We start from the raw sequence: 25,955 nt of genomic DNA, 5'->3' as shown, positions 1-25,955 counted from the left end.
ATTTATTAATTTATTGTACTACTTTTGCACGTGCAAACCTATTAGTTCAACTAAAATGACCATACTCTTCCTGCTGATGAGTATTAACGATCTCAATAGTCAGCATTTCAAAACACACCTGGAGCAAAGCAAATCAGGCTTACAATTCTTCTATCATCCCACTGTGCGAGACATAAAGGAAGTAGAAGAACAGGAATAAAGCAATCCCCACAGATGCACATCCACATGGACTTAGATGGCTATTACTGATCAGTACTACACTTCCGAACAAGACAGTGCTACAATTATAAGCTAGACAGCAAGATGTTAAACACTTTGCATAATTTATGTCGCTGAAGCTAATTTTAGCTTTCTCCACTTAAAGAAAAGTAAGTTGATCGAAAATTCCTTCTTGTTGAATAAAGCTTCACAATCCTGAAGGAAGGATCACCTCGAAGCAAGGCAGCATTGTTTCTTCATCAATCTTTTTAATATACCCACAGGCAGAAAAATTCTTCTTCCAATCAATGCTTTCCCAAAGCTCCTACGGGCAGCAGAACTGCTGGGCCTCCAACTGAAAGAACAGTCATGCTAGTGAGCACCAGAGTACATCAGCTGACACGTGAGTTTTAAGAAGTTCTTGGCACCTATTGCTCAAATGTATGATGTCAGCTTAAAAGAGTGAGCCACGTGACTACTGAACACACATCTGCAAACTCTGAAGGTATCCTGCACACTGATTCAAAAGCATTAGCAAAAACCAGAATGAGACCAGAGGGGCCCCAAAAATCAGTCACAGGCTTTCTGTAGTCCTCAGTAGGGTAGGAGTTGCCCCAGAGCTTGAAAGACTGACTCTTATTACTACCAAGTGCTCAAAACAACTGTTTTTTAAACCCAAAAAAACAAAGCTATGTATAACTGTAGTTTCAAAGAGAAGTTACAGAACTCTAAGTATCTGCACATCGAATGCCTCTTGGCAGTGTGATTTCTGCTTCAGTTCTACAGAGCTTTGCCAAACAGCACTAAATGTGTAAACCAGATGACAAAATCTACAGCAGATATATCCTGGTTGCTAGACCATGCTATCACATCCTCATTACTGCCATTACCTGTAATATCTAGATCAAAGCTTGAACGGGCATGCAATCACTTCTTAATTTTACTGCAGAAAGACCTGCCAAATTGCTTCTTGCTGATGTCTTCAAAATGAGTGCTTGGATAGCAGATTTAGTTTTGTAATAAGCAACTGGTAAAGATCCCACGCCTCACATACGATACAGAGTGGGAGACTGGTGTGAAAACTGAGATAGGAAGGTAAGAGTGATAAAAAAAACTGAGGGAGAAACAAGAGAAGAGCAGCAAAATTTAAGGTAAACACTGAAAAAGACACAGAAAGATTTTACACAACTAACAACTCCTTGCACAGGCAGGGAAAAAAAAATAAACACGTAAAGGAGCAAAGATACATAAATATATAAAGAAGAAAAATACACAAAGAAACACTATGTAGGTCAGTTTTGTTAATTAAGCTGATGACAAACTAATGTTATTTACAGGCAGTTTTTAAAATCTGACAGAAAGTAAAGGCTGGTAATAATCTAAGCAAGGATTTCCTTCTTGATACACTGATACATCAGAGCTAATAAATTTAAGGGCAACCACCTACACTGAATATTGTGCCAAAACATCACCGATTTTACTTAAAGCTTTGTGCGCCACACCTTGAAATTTAATCCTAAAAAACAAAGTAAAATAGTAATGAATTCAAGATAGTTCTTCAGAAGATATAGAACTGTGGAGATTTTGTTGTTATTAATTGTGATCCAAGTCAAAGGCATGAGATGAAAAGGTTCCACATACAGGGACTCTTCACTTGTCTGAATAAACGAACACTTAGCAGTTCTCAGTTTCTTAGGAAGGTTAACATGCACAGCATTTCTAGAAGTGAGAGAAGAGTTTTCAAATTAAGATACAAAAGAATAAAGACTTCCTAACATACCCATAGCATATTAGCATTCCTCCTAAGCCATTTCACAACCACCATTTCCAAACAGATGGAAATCTGAGAACTGCATCTCACAGCAGGACCTACCTGCCACATCAGGAACTGCATTTGGTCAGTCCCCGTTTCTGAATAGGATTCCCTGAGCCAAGACAATGACCTGCACATAGGGAGAGAGAATGTGCAGCGTATGCCTCCTAAGAGGCTCTCAGCTGTCCTGTGAGAATTGCACCTTCGTGCTCCTCAATCCTCATCAAACTGATGTATTAATTCACGCAGGCTTAACAAATCGATCATGTTCCAGGAAAAGGAAAATGTTTTTTCCTTTGGGACACTACCAGAGCTAAGAGCAGCAGAACTTCTGGTAGCTATGCACACATGAACAACTATTGCCTTACATCACTAACCACCACCACCCCCCCATAGCCCACATCCTCACTGCAGCCAGAATGCACTAAACATGCTTTTACTCAAGGTCAGAAACAGCAATTACCTGGCAGGCAGCAGTGAGCTATGGAGATGACAGAATGCACAACGGTAAACGTAGCACCAGAAGCCTTTGAGTTTCGTACAAATGGAAATACACAAAGGCTGCGGGCTGGAAGCAGTTATGAACTGTTGTATCAAGGCACAACAGTTAAAATAAAAGAAAAAAGGTGGGGAGGGTTTACCAGAGTAACTTAATTTCCTCAGCAAAAGACCTGATTGAGGCAGGAAAACAGAACTAATTTTAACAAATTCTACCAGTTAAGCAACTTTTGAGGCAAAACACTGATCATTCAAATGATGTAGGTCACAATCCATTTTTTTCCTCCCTCTTTTTATAGAAACAAAATTTTGAATTTCATTGTCTTCAGTTCTGTAGAAGAGGTGTCTGAGCAACCTTAATAATGAGCTACTTTATTTGCTTGCTCTTCACAAGGCTGAAATGCTTTTCCTAAGCAAAACCATATTCCCCAAACATCTTTTCTATATTGAAAAAGTTTTCACAGAGTTTCTAGGATTTAAAAAAAACCTTGGAACAAAAATCTCCAGAAAAAGCTTCCCAAGCTTTTAGTAACCAACAAGAGCTTAAGAAAGCTGGTTTTGAAATACAATCGATACAGAACCTTCTAAGGGGATGCATGTAAGAATAAGCGTTCAATAATATATAAGGATTAGGTTTGGTCATTAAGGTCTGAACGAGAAGTTAACTGATAAAAATGGTTTAAAATGAATGACTGAATTCAGTAACATGGTGCTAAAGGAAGCACAGGGCCCAGCTCCGTATCTCTTAGCATCTGCAAGAATAAACACAGCCACATTAAACTGACAGTCCTACTGAAATTAGTATTTTGGCACTTAAATGACACCTACACCTTGCTGCATTAGGACAGCAGCTCAGACTTTAAGCATGCAAACCCTCAAGCTGAATTTACTTCAAAGCTTCCCCTCTCATCTGCCTACAGTGCTCAGCAATAGATAAAATTGAGAATGTGGTTTTCATTCATTTCTTCCAGGCACTCTAAAATTCACACGTGCACCTCAGAGTGGCTTGAAATCTGGTGTGCCATATGGCAGCACATTTGTCATTCCCAGAAATACGTGGAATATGGGCTACAGAGATATAAAACCCCAATAAAAAAAAACAACTCCTAAAGCCAAAAGACTCTAGTCAAACGCCACCAACTTCACACTGCACACAATTGGAGAGCTCAGGCTTTGATCAGGCATCAAAGAACCTCTTCATTCGTCCCAGAAAATAAATCTAACACATTAGTTTGTAGAGGCTCATTTCCCCACTGTTTTACAACTATATAAAGTTATTTACACTTGCCTTAAGTGAGACCAAAGCTGAAATAATACATAAACATCAATACTCAAATTATACAGATGTGTCATACTTGTGGCACCAAGTAAATGATTTACAAGCTGCAAAATAGCAGAGGATCAGGATGAAGAGTTAATGGTTATTTCAGCAGGAACCAACCAAAGAAGAAATAATTATTTCTTCCCATTCCTGCATACAAAGTTTAATGGTGCACGTTACAAATAACGCAGAAAAAGAACTGCAGAACAATTAGCAAACAGATTGGTTTGTTTAAACCCGAAAAAGAACTAAGTCTCTCCTGCTGGCTGAAATAATCACACAGGCTCTAAACCAAGCAATTTAAGGTGAGCTTTCAAAAAAATTGATTGAGCTGAACTAAACATCTTGCTGTTGCCAAAGTGATCAAGTCCTGCGCCGTAGGTACAAAGCAACTAATTCATCTTCCTACTACAACCGCTACTTTGCAGGGACGTCTGTTTTCCACTACCGGCACTCTGTGATGGAATTATCCTTTTTCTTAAAATAGATAGAGATATAGATTTCGATATAGACATAGATTCGCAAGCAGTGATCGAATTACACTCCATGACTGGAATGACTTTCTTCTTTCCTTTCTTCCATCAAGGTTAATATCACAGATCATGGTATTTTCCAATATAGACAAAAAGAAATGGAAAATCTTCTTATTATTTTTTTTTTGGCTGGCACACTCAGTTTTCACTTTCTTCTTTCTCCTTACGTTGTCTCGTAAAAATAAGCTGCCTTAGCAAACACCTTTTTACCCCAAAGCTGAAAAAGAACAGTGAGTAATAACAGCTGACAAGAAGTGCTAAGGGGACAATACTTAGCTTTGAAATACCCAAATTAACACAAATCTTAGTGCAGACAGGTAGATCCTAGTCTCTGAAGAGCTTCCTGAGTGCATATTACACAGTAAAATTTGTTTTGGAAACAGGGGATCTACATAATTTCTCCAAGATGTGAAGGTGCTGGAAAGACAAAGCAAGTACAGGTGATTCTATAGTCAGTCATCCAGACCCACTGTAAGGTTTCTATATGTAAGAAAGAAGGGAAGGATGCCACCAAATGAAAGCACTTCCACTCAGACTGGGAGAAAATGCTTGCGAGCACTTGAAACAATATACAGCAGCAGTAACCAAGATATTTAACGCTGCACAGCCACCGTTCCTCTATACTCATCCATCATGTTCATCCAAACCAGGATCTGCTCCGCTACTCCAGCTGACAGGCGTTTCCAGCTACCCAGAGACAAGGTTGCTGTGTACCTCCAACTGACATCTCCTCACAATGACAGTGTACATACTCCTTGCTGCTAGAGGCAGTGCAATTTGAGAACGCTAGTGCTTTTCCCCAGGCATAATGAGCACATTGCTGCCAGCTGCTGATGTTGCCATCCAAGGAAGCTGTTCCTAGAAAAGCAAGAAAAGGTGTGGGCTGAGCTGCAAAGACAATAATATAGAAACTAAAGCAGGCAGACAAGTCCTCTGTAAGAAAAGAAGTGAAGAAAATCACCAGGCCTGCTAAGGTTGATGAGCAGACCTCTCCCCCTCAGCCAATATCTGGGCTTTTTAGATATAGTGAGATTGTGGGTGGGATGAAAAGCAGCTTTCACATGCTAATGCAATGTTTTACCATGCCCAGCAGGCAAGTAAGGTATGCTAGATTTCCTGAAATTTTTAAGATTTATGCCAAGGCAGAACAAAAACAAACAAAACACCTTTACACTTTACAGAGCTGTCTATGTGTTTTGCACGTTGCATGGAAACCACCTGCTGATGTGGCTAGAACAATTCAAGAACCCAAGACTGCATTTGACAGGTTTAGACCTGCTGCAAAGAAAGGAAAATCCCACTTGGGAAGCTTAAATGAGAGAATGACTTCGGTGTGATATACAGAGACATTTCAGGATAACGCACAAGAAATTTCTTCTTTAATTCTTCTTTCAGGCAAACATAGTAGCAATCGGTTTGAAGTTCAATGCGTATCATGTTCTGAAATCTAGGGTGTGAGGAACAGAGAAGTCAGAGAACAAAGTCACAAACAAGCTGCCATCCTCCCAGCGCTATGCCCATATTGCCAGCAGCAATTGCTCCAAGTATCACTGCTCATGCAGGCACAGTCACACAGCTAGACCCAACTTATTAACCACACTGTCAGCTAGGCTGGCTCCTGGCAGGTCTAGAAGTCAGCAGTGTCCATCTGTACTACGGCACTCAGACATAATTGCATAAGGATAGCAAGACAAAGTCTTATAAAACAAGATGTAAAATAAAAGTTCTGAATGTAGTATTAACAAACAGTAAATACGCTGGTATTGTACCCTTCTGCAGCAAGCAAGCAGATTATTGCCTTCCTTTTACAGTGTGGTTTGAGTCCACAGGAGCTCCTTCCTTTGAAGCAAAGCTAAGAGCTATTGTCAGTGACATGACTGGAGTCATGGTCAACAATCTAGGGTTCACCTGGGTCCTAACAACCCATCTTAGCCAGAAGTATCTAAAAAAGCAATTTGCACAACACCACAACTGAAACATTAAAAAACAGAATGATTTCTCAGCTGTGCATATTCTTTTAATCACTGCTCGCTTTCTTTCTCACATATGTTTTTTCTTGCCCAAGTCCCATCTCTGAAAAGTGAACCAAATATACTCATGTGTAAACGGTTTAAGGATCAGTTTATTACATTTTTGGAAGAGTTCAAGTGGTGGCTTTGAACTGAAGCAGAGAACCAAACCAGAGCTCTGCAAGTTATAATATATTCCTCGGGGATCTAACATCAAAATGGTACCAATCCTTCAGCTGAAGCAAAGCCAGAAGAGTCGAGATGGGAAATGAAGGTATAAACAATAAAAACTTACAAGTTCACTTCCTGGATCCAATGTTAGCAAACTATTAAAACTCCAAGGTATATGCCAGTAAAGCTCTTTTCCTCTCTTACTTACAGATTAAGCCTCTGAGGTATTCTATGCAATTTTTTAAGCCCTCTGCATATTTTAATTTTATACTTAAAGATCTTCCTGAGTTGTGAGACAATTCCTATTTTTTGCTTTGATGCTTTTTTCCTTGGATGTTTTACAGATCAAGCTCTAAATTGAAGTTCAGCAGAGAAACGATCAGAGCACTGCATTTCAATAACAGAAGAGTTGAAAACGTGGCCTTCAGTATATTAAACTCATTGCTGGAAGCTACATATGAAAATATATTACCCACCCTAGAAAACTCTCCATTGTTATAATTTGGTCATTTCACACACCAGTGATCAATCTCAGCTAGCACATTCTCTAAGTCCACACATAATGATAAAAAATTAGACCTAGCAGAGAAAAATTAAAGCCCTTCCTTTACGAACAAGTTTATTCACCTAGTAATTTCATTATTAAAAAAGAAAAAAAAGCACTTTCTGCTTTTTCTTCTTATGAAGCTAAACTAACAAGTAAGTTGTTGGTAACGAGGTCAGCAGCCTGTATTTGCCTGCTTTGCAGAGGAACTTGTCAGATGCCAAAAAACACCTTTAAAGAAAAAAAAATATCCAACCAAAATCATCACCATCATCTTATAGGCATGCCCAAAGGGAACCTGTTTTATTTTCAAAAGCTGCAAAGACATTTAATATTACTGAGAGTAAATCACAAATCTCTCTTTTCACACTCTTTAAGCTCAGGATTTCTGCCCTCCAATCACTTTCCTTTACCCTTCCTTAGAAACAAAGTTGCAGATTGGTGTTGTACATAAGAGCCTCAGAATGAGTAGCTGTCACCAAACACATTAAAGCGCATCTACAAGCTGAAAGCCCCAGGCTGCATTTCGGTACAAAAGAACAATGTTCTAGAGAAATATTACTAAGAAGAGACTATCTAGCCGCTGGAAAACAAATACTTCAGAATGATCACGTCTGCCGTTCCCCTTACTTCCTACCACACTGAGATCCAGAGCCGACCTGGACACCAACTGCTCTCTAGGACAGTCCTGCAACCAAAGGCGGGACAGCAGAGGGAGGAAAGTTTAATGATCCATTTTAGTTCAAAGCCATCTTACGCTGCTAAGTCCCGCCTCAATTTGGGGATAGCAGCAAGGATTTACTGAATCATTCCCAAATATCAGGCTGTGTGCACGTACAGATGAAGGTAGAAAATGGAAGTGTGATACCCAGTAGAAGAATGTGTAAGATGCCGTGTGGTCACTCCCAGCCCAAAGAGACAAAGCAAGCAGACAACAGCACTTCCACGGCTAGTGTGGCACTACATGCTTAGAATAGCGAGCCAATATAGCATCAACAAAAATAACCTCATCCAAACACTATCTGCAGCTGTTAATTTAAAGGAATGACATGAAGGATACATAAGCCTCCACAGTAACTTTAACGGGGACTGCTGGACACAGGGCTTTGTGACACACCAGGAGGATGCCACTCTGCCACTCAGAAAGCGCATTCATCTGAACACATGCATTTCTAAGGCAATGCCCATCACCCACGTGGTACCGCAAAGGAAATAGGAGGGAGGTAGGGGGCAGGAGGCACACACATGCTCTGAAAGAGGGTTGAAGGCTGCAGGAGTTCTGCAGGTGCCAGAAGTGAAGACAACGTCCTACCACCATGCTTGTGCTGCAGCTGCGGAGCCACAGACTGCTCCCCAGGACTGCTACAAAACGAAGAGTTCATTTCAGCTTCCTGTTAACGTACGGCACTTCAACGCAACTCATTGAAACTGATGCAAAAATCAAGGTAAAAAAAAAAAAAATTACAATTTTTCTCAATGTGAAAATGTTTCTTTTTATTTGCAGAAAAGCATTTATTGACTAAAACGTGCAGGGAACCCACTTTCCAGCTGAGCCCAACCCAATATCCTAGCATGATGCCAGAACACATTAAAGGAAGAAGAGTTGGAAACAATTCTACAGAAGTGCTGTAACCAAGGGTTCAGAAGTGCGGATAAACTGTGCTCAGCTCAGAGACCTCACCCACTGTATTTTTGTATGTCATTTTCAACTGCAGTGCCTGAGTCCAGTCTCGCTCATTTTAGACCTAAATGAGTGTAATTATACAAGTATAGGAGCTCTTTTGTTTGTCTTTTTTATCTACGGCTTTTTTTAATTGCTAAAACTGCTCTATCCTATGAATAGATTACAGACAACCCCAAAATACATCCACTCACTGTCAAGGCTGCTCCCAATCACAACTAGGCACAAAAGCCAGCAAAACGGAAAAGAATGAAGTAAAAAGTCACAAAACTGAAAGGCAACATGAGACTTGCCATGAGATTTGCTCTGTGCTTTGGATGAGAGCTGGTGGGTGGCAGCTGAAGCTGCATGACAGTACATTTCATGTTCTTGGGTTTTGAACGGCTCGCTGTTTACAAGCCCTGCCCTGGGCTTTCACAGACACCTCCTATGTGCGTGCAGGAGACAGAGGTGGCACACAGCAGTCCTACAGTTGCTCATACCTAATTGCTCCTTTGTCAAAAACATCTCATTCATATAAAGAAAAACAATTTTTCAATTGCCAGCTGCACCTGGAACTAGAAATGCCAAGTAGTTCTTTACACAGCTAATAGCAAGAAAGGCTTTGCAATCTCCTGTTATTTGACAGTTGTTTTACTGAAACGGGTATACCTTCTCAGCCTGGAATTTGCATCTCAGAAAGGCATTCTCTTTCTACAGTTAGCTCAAGACACCAGCAGAAACATGGTTTGTAAAGCAAGATGAAAACACTGAAGTATGCAAGCATGATTACAGTTAGGATCAGATGAGTTTCATCTAAAACGCATTTTAACTCCATTTTTAATTATTACTCTTAAAACATGACATATGGGGCAACTGTGGAAATGTTTTACGACTGCCTGCAAATTAGGATTTCAGTTTTTTACAGAAGCTTAGAAACAATTATGGTATTACTGAACTAGCCTGTAATAATCATATTCTGACATACTATGTGTGTGTGTGTACAACACAAGTATTATCCAGGTGATTCTGCTTCAAAATGCCCAAGTATTTTGACCCGAACACAAAAACCAGAAACCATTCTGAATGAACACATTGCAACACAACTCCCTCCTAGAGTTTTTATAACTGAGGTGACCAGATGATACAGCAACAGGTGCTCTACCTGAAATATCAGAAAAATACCCTTGACTCACCTGCAACCATTGTTTGCTGACATCCAACTCAGAATCTCAACCTTTGAAGAATGTAACACTGCAAATTACACTGCCTCCTTAGCAAGCACAGTATAATCTACTGAATACCAAGCTGCTTCGACTGTTGTGCATGCTTACTCATAGTACGTATGCCATTTCTGCAGAGTAAGACAACGTTCATTAATGCAGATACCACCGTCTGCAGTCACACACAGTATCACCTTTCAGCTATGAGTACGCAGCCTGCATTATCTCAAAGGAATCCAACTGCCCAACCACGTGATCACTAGAATTACCCATCCAGAAGCAAGAAAATCAAAGAGCAGAACAAAAGCCACAAGAACAACCTGAGAATGTATTTATCACAGAAACTAAGTCTACTTACACCATTAGACACCATATTATAGTTAAAACATAGGTAAAGAATTTTAATAACGGGTTATTCGATTACCTGCATTAACACACAACTTCTTGTTTCTTTCAGAACAGACATGATAATCCTCATTACATATGAGGGCTTTTCTTGCATTCTGTTTTTAACATCTGCCTCCATACATTCTCCTTTTCTGCTTTAAATTCTAGGTTTCCATGCTTTAAAATTAAATACAAAACTAAACTATCCCTTCTTGCCCATGAGGAACTTCTTATGTCTATTACCTTCAGCAGGTGTTCTATCAATTCTGGCTTGATCCATTTTTGTTCTTTAGTATCTCAGTACTACCATGCATTAAAACAAGGCTAACCTACCAGCTGTCCCACTGATTTCATGTAACTTCTTACAGTAATGTCATACACAATGAATAAGTTTGTGCCTGTGAAAATAAGCTGGCTAGTAACACTGCAGACAGAAGTTCTGCATGTAATTTAATGTACTTGTCTGGACAAGTTGAGAAATACATAGCTAAAAAATAGCTGACCAGCAAAGTCATTTTGGTTCTTGTTTGACAGTACACACTTACAGGCTTTGCTTTGTTTTTTGTAGGTAGTGACATGCATTGCAGAAGGACCACTAGCAGCAGTCAAGCATATACCTGCACTTTCACAGGATCGCAGTAACAACAGGAAAGCTGGGGTCCAAAACCAAAGAGTCGTACAAGCATAGAATGGCCTGGGTTGAAAAGGACCACAGTGATCATCTAGTTTCAACCCCCCTGCTACTTGCACGGCTGCCAACCAAGGACCAGGCAGCCCAGAGCCACATCCAGCCTGGCCTTGACAAAGCCAGAACTACCTATCTTCCTGATAACTCTGGGCAGATGAAAGGAATATCTGAACTAAATCGACACAGGGGATCTCGGGTCAGCAAAAATGGAAAAGATCATAGTGGGACACAATTGTCAGTACAAGGCAGAGCTAACAGCAGAAGGCACACAAAGCCCCCAATAACAACACTACTCAGACTGCAGCAGATCCCCATCACAGGAGGTCTGTAACACTTCAGTTCATTATGATTCCCCATGCATCCCTTAAGAGCCTCAGAGCTCATAAAAATGATGTGTCATATTTTGATACTCGTGCTAAACACAAGCTTTATTATTACCCACGTTTAAGCCCAATACAATCCACACAGTCCTTACTGAGATACCTGATTAAATTTCTAATATTCATGAACTGGATTTTTAATATTGAATGCTCAAAATGATTTAAGCCTTTTGATGTAACAGAACATAAGTCATTCAGTGTCAAGTGGAAGGCAGATCCTTTATTATAGCATTAATTATTTGGGATATTAGCATTAACTTCTCTCTCTATTTGAATTAAATGGAATTCAAAACAGTGTGAATTTATGAATAGCCCACAGTATAATTATTTCTGTTCTCCCCGCAGCTCTAGCAGAAACACAGTCAACAAACTTAAAGGCAGGATACCGATCATCAATTTCTGCTTTCAATCTTTCCTCTGAGAGACAGAAAAGGTGAAGCTCAGTACGTTTATATTCTAAACGGCTTACAATCTCTTTTGATGTAAAAAAATCTACATATTTTTGTATTCAACGTGATTAAAGGAAAACAAATTTAAGCAAGATATACTGCAGCCAATTTCTTTTATGGCTGGAACAAAAACATTCTTAATTAAAACCACAAAGCTCCAAAAATAGCGTGGACTTTCACAACATTTCAATACGCAGTGGGAAAAATGCTGTGTCTTAGCTTACAGGACCAAAGGCACCGCATCTACGGGATCCCACAGAGCTCTGGTAAGAAAGACTAAGGACACCAAAATGATACTTCTTTCAGCAGCTAAATTGAGCTAATTTTTAATTCATTAGTGGTGCAGGCACAGTCCGGCGTTGCTAACAAAAATAAAGCACAGTTCAAAATAAGAAGTAATTGAAAAAAAAAAGAAGAAATTCATTAAATCTGCTGCTGGACACCACCTGAATCAGACAATGATAAAACCTTAAGGATTATAACCCAGTGCAACACTCCCATACAAAATACAGAAAGTCAGTATTTACAGGTTTGTATTCACCCTTACAAGTATTTCTGGAGCCTGATTAGAACAAAACTGTCCAACTGAAAGTGTAACTTTATGAATAAGCAGCATCCAAGGCCAAAAATAGAACAAATAAAACATCTGTGCCACCATCCCTACTCTCAGCCCATCTCTACAGCTGTGAGCTCGCTGCCCTGCTCTCCACAGCAGAACTAACACAGCGGTGTTAGCACACTCACTGATGAACAGCAGGAACAACAAAGTGAAAAGAAAAACACTAAATAAAGTACCTGTTCATGACCTAGAAAATACTGGACACTGTCCTTCTGGGTTTCCTGAAGCTCTCACTAAAAACACTGAAAGAATTCAAAACATAGGAATCTTTAAAGTGTCTGCACAAAGGCTACATATGTTTTTTTTCTTCTGTTCATCACGCAAACTCTGTCTGAAATTACCAGGTAACTTTTCAAAACACACCAAACCAAATTAAAATAAAAAAAACACACAAAAGCACACAGAAACAAGAAACAAAGCCTGAAGGGGAATCTGTTTTTCTACCTGAACAAACCAGCAATAGGTTTTGTGAAGCCAGGCGCAACGTTCATTCAGCCCAGGCCCCCAGGTTCCCCAGCATGTCATCATTCCAGACCTGTCAAATTTGATAACACTCTTTGTATGTTTGGAGGCACACCATCCATTCAAGGAAATGAACATGTGATTTGTTGTCATGACAGCTATCACAACTCAGCACAAGAACATACCACACAGCCATGTATCTTTCCCTCTGCATTACAGGGTTCAAAAATACTTTCCTCGGTGGCATCCACAACATCAGTAGGATGTCAAATCAGAAGTGACTTTGTCTGGAGCAGCCCATGATGGCATTGGAAGCCAAGTTAGGACACACAGTGGGTGCTGAAGAAAACAAAATTAACGAATACACTTCTATTATGAGAACAGGAAGGAAAAATACAGACATGGTATGCTACGCTGAAGGTGCTCCCAATGCATTAAAACCAGGTCATGCCGATCAATACCTGGAATCCCTCTCCGTTGTTATCAGTGCCAGTCTTTGATAAACACGAGGCTTAATTTATTGCTGTTCCCTAAAACGTCTGATTAGTCCAGAATGCCCTAAAGAAATTCAGAGTAACACACTAATTTAACCCTCCATGGGTAGAATAAGTTTAAGTTGGATTTATTGTTTCTCTTCGGTCCTAAGCCTGCAAAGGGGCTGTATTACAATACAGTTAAGTAAAATTTAATCAGTATACAAAAAGAAAAAAAGAAAACATTACTTTGTTCAAGTACTAAGATGATCAGAGGGCTGGAGCACCTCTCCTGTGAGGAAAGGTTGAGGAAACTGGGCTTGGTTAGCTTAGAAAAGAGAAGCCTCTGGGGAGACCTCATTGTGGCCTTCCAGTATTTGAAGGAAGCATATAAACAGGAGGAGGAATGGCTGTTTGCAAGGGTGGACAGTGATAGCATAAGAAGGAATGGTTTTAAACTGAGACAGGAGAGGTTTAGATTAGATATTAGGAGGAAGTTTTTCACACAGAGGGTGGTGACGCACTGGAACAGGTTGCCCAAGGAGGTTGTGGATGCCCCATCCCTGGAGGCATTCAAGGCCAGGCTGGATGTGGCTCTGGGCAGCCTGGTCTGGTGGTTGGTGACCCTGCACATAGCAGGGGGGGTTAAAACCAGATGATCATGGTGGTCCTTTTCAACCCAGGCCATTCTATGATTCTGTGACTCAACCTAAATTTGACAAGGTTAAGTTAGAAAATTCTATATTTATACCCATACATTTAACTTACATTTTTAATACTAAATCAACTCCACTCCTTTCCAGAAGCTGTCCACCCTGCAGTGGTCTATTCTCATTCTGAAAAAGAACTCCTGTGTCCAGTGACTATTCTTTAATATAAGTATTAAAAAGAAAAAAATAAAATAAAAATCACAAGAGAACTAAACCCATTTTTAATAGTTTACTCTCATTATTTGCTTTAAGGGACAAAAAAGGAAAACAAAATCCCACCAAGCATATTTTTTAAACACAGCACCACTAGCAGAACACCCGCTTGCCCCAGCAAAAGCAGAAAGCCCCTTTTTACTAACCCTCCTCCCACTGCCTTGCAGCTTGACTGCTACTCCAGATTTACATCGAGCTGATCCAGTGTAACCTGGACAAAGACAGCCAAGAGAGGCCTACAGCAGCTGCTGGCACCCTAGTAGGAAAGGACTCAGTGCACCTGCTTTGGGGAGAGAGGCACCAGCTGTAAGCAAACTGTGCTATCTGCTTTCATATCTCTGCAGTTTCTCCTTGTTAAGGCCCCACAGTGAACACACTTCTAGAACATAAAACTGTAAAAGGGGCAGAAAGCAAAACCTGTCATTCCACCAAGGAAATAGTAATCACGTAATACAATAATTATCATTTCTCTTGTAATCTCTCCGCTCGATTATTTTTGATTATTGATCCATTTTGCCTAAAATGTGCAAACCTGACCTGCACGCATCCAAACATAAAGCTTTAGGCATCTGCTGATGTGAGAGATGAAGAGAACATCCTACCTGTCGGAACAGCACAACCTGCTGAAACACCACGGTAATGAGTTACCATCCAGCTATACTTGGGTTCCAGAATCATTTCTTTTAATTATTAACAAATTTCATCGTTTTGTTTTTGTTTTTGTTTTTTTTATATATATAATTTTCAATAAAGGAGACTGTCTGCCTTCATAAACATGTTAAATATACCAGGTTTTCTACAATAAAGTTTCAGCTATCCTTCACCGGTGGCGTATCTCAACATCTGTTTTCACACCAATCGATAGAACTGCACATACTCTGCAGACAATAACTTAAATGAGTTAAGAACGAGTAAACCTGGATTGAGTTTCTTCAGCTTAGACTAAAAACACACCTATATTGAACTCATTTTGCACTACTCTGTCATTGTTATACGAGAGAAGCAACATTTTTTTTCTTTATATAATTCAGGTATCTATCACAAGTACCAACACGTTCACCCCACTGTCTGCTTCCCAGAGTAATCAATATTAGTTACAAGTCACCATATTAACACTCGTTAATGAGATCAGGACCAGAAGCAGCACAACAAACCTATAGAGTGAAAAAGCCTCTAAGCCACACAGGCAGTTTTTATCACTTTGAACAAACACCGATACACCGGCACGTCTCAGCATCCGCTCTAACAGATGGTTTTTTCAACATGAGTATTTCTGAAACCTCGCTGACAGCGGGCTATCCTACAAAGCCTGCAATAACTTTAAATGCAACAAGATTTATCCCTTAGCACCTGAATTCCTAAGATATACAATGAAAACATACCCTGCTAAGCCACCTCACTGCCCACAAAGCTATCTATACTGGTTTTAAAACACGAATTCAGTTTGTTAACACTCAGCCATTGCGTCACGTGTGCTCAACAGAAAATAAAAACACGAATTTGACATCTCAGTGCACTTCCAATTTACTCATTTCATTAGCATTTATGAACTAATTAAGAATCCTTATGATGGGGAATAAAAGATTATTCTAGGAAAAAAAAAAACAAACCAACACAACAACTTCACACGTGGAGGAATCACTTAACCCACCACTGAACAGAGCAACAGTTTAATTGGGCAGAACACAGATGACTAAGTCACGATTACTAATGGATCTAATTGAATCGGTGAGGAAAAAAAAAAAATTCAATGCAACTACTTGAAGTAGAAAAAAAAGCTAAGTACACCTGGGCCAATCTTCATAACTTTGCAAAGCAAAATGAACACAAAAGGCATTTTTCAGAAGGGAGAAGGCATCAGGATCACGTGCAGCATCTTTTTCAGAAGACTGTACAACAGCCTGCTGGTTAAATTAATCGCACAGGCATCATCTGTGTGCTTTAAGAGGAACAAACAATGCTATCTGCTACAGCACAAGCACTGTCCCCACTTCCTGTGAAGGCCTTCCAATCCAGGAACTATCAAGGGTACCTGACTTTCAGGGACTGAAGAAGTCTCACCATGAGGAAGCCACTGTTTAGCAACATTTCTGTACGCCTAGTAAACATAGGGATAAAGCATATTGTCCAAAAGTTTATTATTTCAGCAGAAACAGACAGCAGCTTGCCTGCAGAGAGCCTCAGCTCTCCACACAGCCTCTCCAGTGTGCAAGATGACCTACTTCATCTGAGCAGTGTGTCCAGCGCCTCACAGCGCATCTGACCATGCCAACCCAGCAGCACTTCGCTTTCATCCACACTTCCACCATCACCCTTTCTGAGAGCACTGGGGAGAAGAACGGGAGGGGAACAGCAATGGTGGAGACACCCCAAGATCCCTGGCACAAACAGAAAGTATCTTCTAGAACATACGTAATTCAAAGACATCTTGGGTTCAATTGTGAACCTGTCGCAAGTATAAAGTGAAGAGCATTTGCTTCCACAAGTCTGGATCAGCTTTTATGCTCATGTAGCATGAAAAAGGAGATACCTGCAGGAGTTTTCTGCTGCTCAAGACAACAAACTGCACTACCCACAAACATCTCTTTCCCGGTTGCTAATGTTATAGTTATTACTGAGGAAAGCCAGGAGCACTGTGAGCAAGAGGATAACATGTCAGCAGCCACACACACACCGAAGAAGAAAAAAAAAAAGAAAATTGGGAAAAAAAAAAAAAATAGTAAAGCCTGGAAACAAAGCAGATGCTGCTGACCTTGTCTCTCTTCTTTAGCACACAGTAGATGAGAGGTGACACATAAGAGCGCAAACACCTTAACGCTACCACACAGCTAGGCAAGAAACTAGGGAGAAAACAGGAGGAAGGAGAGAAAAGGAACAAGCTCCCTTTTCAGCACAAAAGCAAGGCAAAGGCTGGAGCTTTGAATTGATCATATATTTAACAACAAGGACATAACATAAGGGACTGTCCAGACAACCATGGACTAACTCTGCTCCTGTTTTTGGAGGAACACAGTAAAAGAGATTTTGCAGACCACCGTACTATAACAGCAATTGGAAACACTATCTTGCAGAGGTAAAAGGCTCATAGGGACAGCTAACCATACACTGACAGAAAAACTGCGAGGAGAGCTGATGGTATAATGAGACCAGAACTGCTTCATGGCCTACATACAGATATTAGCTAATTACAACTGTAGTCTTAGCAGTACAGGTGCCTCCTATCTGCATTTATGCACTGCTCCTGAAAGCAACACTGTCTGGCTAAGTTTCAAGGAGAAACTCAGATATGAGGACATGGCTGCTGATGCTGACCAGGGTGGGACACCCAACTTCAACTCCAGAGCTGAAAAATACCAGTATCTGTGAGTCACAAAGTGATTTCGCTCCAGCTCTAGTCCTACAAACACACACACACAGTACCACAAACACCTCCTCTGTGGTACTGATGCTGACAAGCAGGGGCAGGAATGCTTTCAGAAAGAAGCCCTGCATGAACTCTTCCTTTTTGAATGCCTCCATGCCCATGCCCGACTCCAGATGACATTAGCCATACACAGGGTGAGCCATGGAGGTTTGTTTTTATAAAGGGCAACGGCGTGTTCCATGTGAGGAACCCGCACAGAACGTGCGGCTGCAACAGCACTTTCTTAGGAGCACACATCACTTCACCGCACACAAAAGGCACGGAGTTCGCTCAAGTTTGGAGCTAACAAAAGAACACGGCAACGTTGAGTCGATTCACAGAATAACTCTGATGCGCACAACGAGCCATAAAGCTGTTACAAAAAAAAAACACGAACCCGAGCTAGCAGAGCCGAGGAGGCAAACTCCACAGAGGACTGGCAATTACCCGTACTCGGGCAGCTTCCTACACAGGGCACGGCGAGGAGAGGAAGAACCAATTCCCACCCCAACCCCCCGAGACGCGCTTCCTGGGCACGCAACGTGTCATCCCAACTTTTTTTTTCCTTTTCTTTCCTTTTTTTTTTTAAAGCTTGATGCCGTTTGAGCGGCCACTGCTCGACAAAACCCTCGGCAGCCGCTTACCAGAATATTCCCCGCGGCCCCCGGGGCAGCCCGGGCCCGCAGCGCCCCGCCGCGCCCCGCACACCGCCCCCACCGGAAAACTTTCCGGCCGTGCCCCGGCTGCGAGGGACCCCTCCGCCTCCCCGGGCCAACTTCTCCTTTGTGCCGCTCTCCCCGCGCTGACACAAAGCGGCGGCTGTCAGGCGCCCGCCGGGCCCCTTCCCTCGCCACCCCCCGCCGCCACCTGCCCCCTCCCCAGGGAGCCCCCGCACAGGTGACCCCCGCCGCCCTGCCCCCACCGGCTGTCCCCGACGGCCGCCACAAGTTTGCGGCGGCCCCGTCCCGCCCTCCCACGGGGTGCGCTCACCTCGGCCCGGCCCGGCCGGTGGGAGCGGGGCGGGGCGGAGCGGAGCGGCGCGGGGAGGCTCCCAGCCCGGGCGGGCTCCGCTTCTTTGTCTCCTCGGCGGCGGTACCCGCTCGCTCGCTCCCCCCCTCCGCTTCCCTCTTCCCTTCCACAGGCGGATGCGGGCTGCGTGCTCCGAGAGGGGCCGGCTCCCCCCCTTCCTCTTCCTCCTCCGGACGCGTCCAAGGCCCCGGCCCTCGGCGGCTCCGCTCCTTGCCTCCCTCAGCCGGCGGCGGCCCCGGCCCCTCCTCCGCCCGATCGACCGCCCGCCCCCCCCTCCGCACAGCCCCCGCCCCCGCCCTGCCCTTCCTGCCGCTGCCGCTGCCGGGATCGCGCGGGAGGAGCTCCCCGGGCTCCCCCTCGCGCTCCGGGAGTGCCGGCGCTTCCTCCGCCCGCCCCCGCCCTTCCTTCCCCCACCTCCCGCCGCAGGAAGGCCCGGCCCGGTTGGGGGCTGGGGGTGCTTTCCAGATCTCTGCACCTCGAGAGCCCGGGGAAAGTGCTCAAAGAAACGGAGGGAGCCCGCTTGTGGTGCTGGGGCCGTTACCTGCTGTCCGTGTGGAGAAGGCATCCGGCGTGGAAACTGTCCCTCTCAGCCCCTTGTTGTGTGCCGTGGGCAGGTGTGAGGCATAGGTGCGTCTCAGCACCCCTCCCTCGGCAGCCTTTGTGTTGAAGTTACAGAGCTGTTGGCTTTCTGCCCATAGCAGAAAGCTTCTGCTACCAAATTGTGCCCTCCTGGAAAGCTGCTGTGCCACTCTGTGCGCTGAATCACAGAATAGTTTGGGTTGGAAGGGGCCTTTAAGATCACCTTGTTCCAACCCCCTACTATAGGCAGGGACACTTCCCAGTAGGCCAGGTTGCTCAAAGTCCCATCCAGCCTGGCTTTGAATGCTTCCAGGGAGAAGCTTCCACAACTTTGCCAGGCATGAGTGATGAAAGCCAGTATTTCCCACAAGACCAAAAAGCTGGTGTTGAGGGTGAAATCGGTGGGATGAAGGACCTGCGGCCTTCAGCCTGCGGCCTCATCAAGCCATGGTGTGGGACTCAGTTCCAGCCACGGCCCTGTGTCACAGAAGAATAGAATAACTTGGGTCAGAAAGGAACTCACAGCCCACCCAACCCCACCCAGTGCAGGGCTGCCCCACACCAGCTCAGGCTGCCCAGGGCCCCATCTAACCTGGCTTTGAGCACCTCCAGGGATGTGGCACCACAGTTTCTCTGGGCAGCTGTGCCAGCACCTCACCACCCTCTGTGTAAAGAATTTCCTTCTAGCATCTAACCTAAATCTCCCCTCTTCTAGTTTAAAACCATTCCCACTTGCCCAGTCACTATTAAACTGTGTAAAAAGTTGATCTCCCTCCTGTTGGTAAGCTCCCTTCAAATACTGGAAGGCTGCAATTAAATCTTCCTGGAGCTTGCTCCACACTGAACCTTTCTTTGTAGGAGAGGTGCTCCAGCCCTCTGACAATCTTCATGCCCCTCCTCTGGGCCCACTCCAACAGCTCCACATCCCTCCTGTGCTGAGGGCCCCAGACCTGGACATGATACTACAGATGAGGCCTCACAAGGGCAGAGTAGTTGTGCTAATCCACCGTGGATCTTTGTGCCACAGGGAGATAGGGAACTGGAAGGGTTTGTCCTTGTGGAGGCAATCAGGGAGTTCAAAAAGGAAAAATCAGTGCTACAAGAGGAAGTCACTTTGAGACGTTGTAAAACAATTGACTTTTCAACACAAACTTCTCTTAAAGAAGAGATTTGAGCTCTACCAGTGCTGGTTTAGGCTTTTACCAGCTCATTATTCATTATTAAATGCACAAACCCAAAGCAAACTCAACAGTATCAACAAAATTCTGTCTTGTTTCCCTGAGTAACATAAAACTTAATGGAGAGGAACTTCATACCAACTTTCAACCAGTTACAAAAATACATATCCTGAGATTTTGCTGTGTTTTGGTTTGAAATAGTTTAGAAATCTATGAATAATTCCCTCTTCCCCTTGCAAACTTCTGCTGGTTCTTTCAGCATTTAATTGACGGTTTCGGAAGCCTCAGTTGCCTTTCACATGCCTGCTAGATAAAACTGAAAGGAAAATGCAGCCTCTTGTTTCTTCCACGAAAGACTAAGTGTGTACCTCAGGGAGGAACAGAAAGCCCCTTTCTTTTCAACTCCTTTTGTGCGCACATTTGACTTTGATTTGGAGGAGTTTTAATCTCCCTTTGTGAACCATAACCTGCCCCTGCTTTTTGAGAGCTGGGAAATATTTGGGGTCTCAGGAACGGAGATCTACATTCTGCTGCACAGCCTCTGCCTCACCGTAAGGTGAGGCCTTGTTCAATCCTCCCTCTGGGCCTCGGCCTGCAGAAGCATAGGCTGAATTTAGCTAGGTTTGCCTACTTAAGGGCTTAGAGATATGAGTCTCTTGTTCTTGGAATGAAATACACCGCAGGAGGAATAATGGAGAGGTTATTTACTCCCCACTGTTGTTGACATTCATAGCGGGCAGTTCCTTTTCTAAGGTTTCTCTTTTTCTCTTAGGTTCTGCCCCTTCTTGCCACACCCTGTAGATTTAATCGCACAAAAATCTCCCATTCTGTCATTTGTTCTGCAGCACCACAGAACTGAGGCTGTGCATGGAGGACAGCAGGACCGCGCTGATGCTCCGGTCCACGTGTGACCTCCAAAAGTGTGCAGCAACATAATAAATGGGCAGTAAAGCTCAGAGCTATCCAGGTATCTGGAAAATAATAATAATTATAATAAAAGATGAAGCACACCTAGCTTTGGCAGATTAATGCTAATAGGATTTATGGAAGAAAAAGGTTTGAAAAGCTGGGATTTGAATGAATTCGTTGTCTTCTGACAAATAACTAATTTAAGGACTTTGAAGCATTCTATTGTTAAATATATTTAATTACATTAAGGAAGATCCATTAAAGCTGGTTTTGCCAAACTGTGGTTTAAGGCAAACAGAAGATAGTGTAGAAAGGGAGTGGAGTGGTATGTTGAAGGGCGCTCTGATTGCTTGCTGAAAGTATCCTTTTGTTTCACCAGCAAAAGAGACCATAATGTTGCTTTGAGTAGTATTTCAAAATGTTGAGCCTACTGAAATATTAATGTACACTTTTTGAAATATCATAATTAGCTGTTATCTCTGGAAGAACTGTTATTAAAAAGATCTGACTGCTTGTGATTCGAATGAGAATTATGTTCTAAATATGAGAAGATGATAAATTTGGGGGAATATGCGCAGACGTGAAAGCGGTACTTGATGCGGTGGGCACGCTATTTTGTGTAAAGAAAGTAAATATGCAAAGCATATACTTTTGCATATGCATAAGAGTGGTGCAGTCCTTAGAAACTATATACACTGGAGAGAACAGCATGAATATTTCTCCCAGCCTAAGGCTATAACTGTATAGTAAAAATAAAAGCAAAAATGGTTCAGAAATAGAACGATGTTTCTTCATCTTGGTTAAAGAAACAGTATACCTCACACCAATCCTGGAAGAGAGTTACATGCCAATGACAGGTCTAAAGGTTGTGTGTCTCTTATTTTGCAATGACTTAATAATAGCAGTAATTTGCACAAGAGACTGAAAAAAAGAAACCTAAGTTGTTGTTTTTTTTCCCCCATTTTGTTTTTATTCCTTTCTTTTTCTTTCTTTTTCTTTTTTACACCCCCCGTTTTCCATTCCCTGTGTCGTGCTATGTATGCTGCCCAGCAGAGTGCTATGTTCCCCTTGACCAGACCTTGGCTGTAATCTCAACCACAGACTCCAATCTTACAGATGTAAAGCATGCTAATAAATTTACATCTCAGAATGGCAAGGCTGTGATTGCCGTCTCTGAGAAGTGGCTTCCTCCATGTTCTGTGCAAGCAGCTCACTCTTTACCCAGACACTGTCAGTTGTTCATTCTGGACTCCAAGTTACTACATGGCTCTCGAAGACCAGTGGGAGGACATCAAAAGGGGAAATTCTGTTGCTATGTACTTTCTGCTTAAATCATATGCTTGAATCCCCTGCACATGAAGGGGAATTACATGACCACTACCAATGGAGGATGGATCCCAAATACTCAATTAGCTACTGCTGAGTCACTTAAGTATATATGTGCAATGATTCTGATTCAGCCTGACAGTAACACAGCTGCTTTTCTCACTTGCTACATGACTGCTGCATCTTCAATGACATTTACAAAAAATCATTGAGGGGAAGAACGTGTCCTCAGAGCTGAAAATACATCCAAATTCTTCTATTCAATGAGCCAAAAGTACCCAAAGGTGCTGTAAAACTGCAGCTAAATCTATCACCAGATCACATTTTATTTGACAAATTCTATTGTTATCTTTTGTAGACAGTTGGTAAGAATCAGTGTATTTCTGCAAAGAAAACAATCTGGTGTTGTGGGCTTTGGAAATGTCAGGGCCCCTGATTCTCCTGTTTATTTAAAAGTGGAAGTGCGCTGAGGGATGTATTTTGAACTCTATTCAAAGGTTAAAACTGATCTTTCATATAGTTCTGAAATTCAAAATACTGCTGCTGCTTGACTCTGCAGAGTAATCTCTGCTTTGCATTTAAATACCAAATCCTATCAGGGCCATGGAGACGTGGTCACTGCATCTCCCAGCTACTTCTCCAGGTAGGAGTGCAACCCCGACATGTGGCAAGGCGATGTGAGAGCTGAGCAAGAGCCGCACAGGGCATGGAGTGTGCTGCTGAGGTGGTTGATGTTGGCAGTTAAATTACCCATGCTGGACTTTGCTCAGGGCTGCATGCTGATTGTCCCTTTCTCAAGGGGAAAAGCACATGGGCAGAGGCAACAGAAGCAAAACAGAGCAGGTTACACCTTACTCAGGTTGCACAGCAGTTTGTTTCTTTGGAAGGAGCTTTTACCTCTCAGTGTACACGGGTGTTTATCCTTCCCAATGAAGGGTGAGGCTCATCCTGGTGGGCCTTTGCCGATCTCCCACTTCAAGGACCATTGGCCACTGCCCTGAAAACCAACTCCAGTTGCACGTGGTGACTTCACCACTGGAGCTCTACCCAGCGTCAGAGTCCCTCAAGTTCACAGTGCTCTATTTGACTGCAGAGGAGGAAGCAAAATAGGTCCTTATCAGCCTTCCCGTGTCTTTTATAAACAGTGATGGCTAATCATAGCCACTGCCTTTGAAGAATGTGCCACTAGTTGCCATAGTACTGCCATCAACATATGTAACACCTGATATTTCCTAGAGCACCAAGAAGGATAAGGTTATGCAAGAAGCTCCACTTTCAGAAAATGTTTTCACCCTCCATGGCTGCTGGGGGAAGCCTGAAAGTCTGATTCCTATCAACTTAGAAACATGTTGTTAAAAGAAAAATCACTGTGCTTTTAAATCAGGACTTATTAGTTTTGTGGTTTGTGTCCTGGCTGAAATTTTGAGTGCTTGAGCTGGCGATTCTGAATCAGTTGAGAAACTGAAAGAGGTTTTCTGCTATTACATGCTAGCGTGAGGTTTAGCTTCATGCAGCATTTTGTATTTGAATGTGTAATGCAGATGGGTACCAGTCGGTACATGAGATTCTAGTCTGTTGTCTACACAGATCTACGGCCTACGCAGATCAAACATCACGTACAACCTACACAGGTCCTCACCGTATCTGCCTTGTCTGGTTCAGAAAATATAAAGCTGCAGTCTGTATTTCACATTTCAATCCGGAATTAAGACAAAAAGACAATCAGTGTAAAGTGATCGTGTAAAGAATGGTTTTCCTTGCGCCTACATGATCTGCAACAGAAGGAGCTACAACATAATGGACGAACCAAGATGGCACCTGCTTCTGGTGGGAAACTTCAGGATGTTTTTAGAATTCTTTCTTCATCTTAGAACTAGAAGCAATGGTAGAACTAGAGGCAATGGTTTCAAATTGCGCCAGGGGAGATTCAGGCTGGACATTAGGAAATATTACTTATCGGAAAGGGTAGTCAGGCACTGGAATGCACTGCCCAGGGAGGTGGTGGAGTCACCGACCATGGGGGTGTTCAAGAAACGTTTCGATGTTGTGTTGAGGGATATGATTTAGCTGGGAAGTATTGGTGATGGTTGGACTGGATGATCTTCTAGGTCTTTTCCAACCTTGATAATTCTGTGATTCTGTGATCTTATAGAATTTGCGTTCTTAACAAATGAGGTCATCCTTGTTTTCTGATAAGAAATGTATTTTTGGAAGATTGGAGGGAGAGAAAATAATAAAAATGTAACTTCTGTCACATCCTTTGTCAAGGATGTTTTTAAGCAGGCTTCATTACACAGGGGAACACTCAAAGTGAATGTAACTAGATGTGACTTTAAAGTCATCATCTGGGTATACAAGATGATATACCACTGTTTCCAGTAGAACTGGTAGGTAATTATTGTAAAATACTCTGTACTCCAGTATTTGGCTGTCACTCAGCAAATAACCCCAGTCGCCACTGTGGAATTAATTGAATAGTACATCAGTACAATCAATTGCTGCCGTAACTAATTAAAATTAGAATTAGCTGAAAGAAAAATAGTATAAGGAGCTAACATGGCTGAGGGATAAATTGTCCCGTGCCTCCATCAGTTATGATTTAAATTGCTGAACGCTTATTCAGAATAGAAAGACTGAATACAAGGCAGCAATGTAAAAAACACTAATCCACTACAAATAATACAGAAAAGAATCAGAAAACACCCAGTTGTTAAGTTGATAAATGCAGTTTGTTAACTGAAATCAAGATAAAGTGAGATTTGTTATAAATTTGGATTGTGTTTTAAGTAAGCAGACCTTATTCTCTGTACGGTTCATTATTTTAAGGAAAAAAAAATGCGTTTATTTTTAGTTGTCACAGAAGAGCTGATAAAATAATCCGGTTGCAGAGTATGGTTATATATGTCTCCTTTTCTTTCTTTTGCTTTGTTTTGCTTGTTCGTTTGTTTTTCTTTTCTTCCTTAGCTTTGAACCAACCTATTTTTCAACAGCTACTGCAAAGACAGCAGCCTGGCAATAGCAAATGGTTGAGCATATCTAACCTCAGATCTGCTCCGCCACCATTCTTTTAGCTGATCTCAATTACATACAGGTATTGTCTAGAGACAAGGGAAATAATTCAGAAATCAGTGTTCTTGGCTTTGTTTTCTATCTGTCACTGTCACCAAAGGGCTCTATAGC

General features: G+C 42.4%; 1 protein-coding gene across 3 annotated transcripts in view; it reads right to left on the bottom strand.

Moving 5' to 3' along the window:
* NCK2 (NCK adaptor protein 2) overlaps positions 1-25,955 on the bottom strand; it is a 132,130-nt gene that overhangs the window by 60,673 nt on the left and 45,502 nt on the right. Inside the window, exon 1 of one of the 3 annotated variants that reach the window (XM_072326638.1) lies at positions 19,325-19,346. The exons of 1 other annotated variant lie outside the window; for it this stretch is intronic. The gene's annotated coding sequence lies outside the window, so the exon portion shown is untranslated. Of the gene's footprint in view, positions 1-18,744; positions 19,020-19,324; positions 19,347-25,955 lie in introns of those variants that run through there. One more of the 3 variants, XM_072326636.1, reaches the window with a different exon arrangement.

Source organism: Excalfactoria chinensis, chromosome 1, assembly GCF_039878825.1.
Source record: "Excalfactoria chinensis isolate bCotChi1 chromosome 1, bCotChi1.hap2, whole genome shotgun sequence".
NCBI lineage: Eukaryota > Metazoa > Chordata > Aves > Galliformes > Phasianidae > Excalfactoria > Excalfactoria chinensis.
The sequence above is the reverse complement of the archived record's forward strand: the minus strand, read 5'-3'. Positions and strand labels throughout refer to the sequence as shown.